The sequence below is a fragment of the Suricata suricatta genome, chromosome 8 (genome assembly GCF_006229205.1).
Source record: "Suricata suricatta isolate VVHF042 chromosome 8, meerkat_22Aug2017_6uvM2_HiC, whole genome shotgun sequence".
NCBI classification, from domain to species: domain Eukaryota; kingdom Metazoa; phylum Chordata; class Mammalia; order Carnivora; family Herpestidae; genus Suricata; species Suricata suricatta.
Genome location: NC_043707.1, coordinates 50,007,193 through 50,009,141, shown reverse-complemented (window position 1 = coordinate 50,009,141; position 1,949 = coordinate 50,007,193).

Genomic DNA, 1,949 nt, shown 5'->3' with positions numbered 1-1,949 from the left:
TTTTTTGCCCATAATCGAAATAGTGAGGATTGTGGCAGGAGCAGGTTTGGGAGTTCCATTTCGGACATACTGTGTTAGGAGCAGGTCACATTCCAGAATTGGACCATAGGCAGTTGGATAGGAGTCTGGAACTGAGGGGAAGAGATCTGGACAGGAGATTCCCAGTGAATGTTCAAGAGCTTGGAGCTGAACAGGATCACTGGCGTTGATTGTAGATAGAGGAGAAGTCCGGGGACTCCCTCATGAGGTTTGGAGATGAAGAGAAATTAGCAAAGGAGAACATGAAGATCACTGGTGACCCTGATGGGTCGGCAGTGGAGCAGTAGGGAGCAGGGCTGGAGTAGCATAGGAGAAACAGGAATGAAGTCCTTGGAGACCTCAGGTGTACACTTCCCTGGGAAGATGGTTGAAACTGGGCGTGTTGGCGAGCTAATGGGAGTGGTCCCCTGAGGAGAAAAACTGAGTAGGGTACAGGGACAGAATCTAGCCTACAAGTAAAGGGGCTGAGCCAGACAGGAGAATGGGCAGGCATGGCGGCCGGGGGAAAGACAGTAAGAGGTCCCAGGAGCTGGTGGGTCACAAAGAGCTGACAAAAAGTACCATGAAGAAGTGTCCTGCAAAGTAGTAGGAGACAGAAACTGCTGTACTTCAGGGAGGGGGGTGTGAATTAAGCCTTTAAGGGTAGAATTTCAACAGGTGAGCATAGGGATATGTCACAGGCAGATTTGCAGAAAACGGGAGCAAGAAGTTGCGTAGTTTTAGTTGGCATTATTGTGGAAATAAGGGGCTAGGGAGTAGATTGGGGCCATGTGGCAAGCCTGGATAGGAGGTGACTGTCTAGTAGGGCGAGCTAGAAAAATAAGGCCTGCCGTTCATTCAGGTGCTGCCGAGAAGGTGGGGACGGGCCAATTTCAGAAGTGATCTGGGGGCGCCTGGGTGGTTCAGTCGGTTGAGCGTCCTGCTTCAGCCCAGGTCATGATCTCACAGTTCATGGGTTCAAGCCCCGCTTCAGGCTCTGTGCTGACAGCTAGCCCAGAGCCTGGAGCCACCTCAGATTCTGTGTCTCCACCCCCCTCTCTCTCTCCCCTGCTCAAGCTGTCTCTCTCTGTCTCCTAAAAAAAAAAATTTTTTTTTAAAAAGAAGTGATCTGGACAAAAACTCCCGTGTTGCAAGATTGACTCCCCCTGGACTAACGGTCTTTTCAGTCTTCCTTTCTCATTTCATTTTCCCCCTTTCTCTAATGGTCTCAGTCATGTGGTTGTGATCATTGGCAAACAAAAGCTCAATTTATTTTTTTAATTTTTTAATGTTTTTATTTGTTTTGAGAGAGAGAGCGCGCGTGCGTGTGCACGCATGTGAGCAGGGGAGGGGCAGAGAGAGACGGAAACAGAATCCGAAGCCGGCTTCAGGCTCTGAGCTGTCCACACAGAGCGGGACACAGGTCTCGAACTCACAGATTGAGAGATCATGACCTGAGCTGAAGTTGGACACTTAACGCTTAACCCGCTGAGGCGCCCCTACTTTTTTTTAAATGTTTGTTTTTGAGAGAGTGCACATAGGGAAGGGGCAGAGAAATAGGAAGACAGAGGATCCAAAGCAGGCCCACACTGACTGCAGAGCTCCTGACGCAAGGCTCAAACCCACAGACTGAGATCATGACCTGAGCCAAAGTCGACACTTCACCGACTGAACCTCCCAGGTGCACCAAAACCTGTTTAGAAGAGAACCAGCATTCCTAGGGCACACGAGCCAGTAGAGAGGATTGAAAAGTCTCCTTTGTTCCTCTGCCTTACCTGACCTGATTCTGCTCCCCTCAGCCCTTTTGGCACCTCGTGGGCATGCAGCCACCCTCAGTTCCACCCTCAGCCCCTCCCGAGTTTTCCTCTCCCTGCAGTTCCTTCACAGTGTGAGACCACCTCCGGCCCCAGCCCTCTCTGGGCATCCGCATC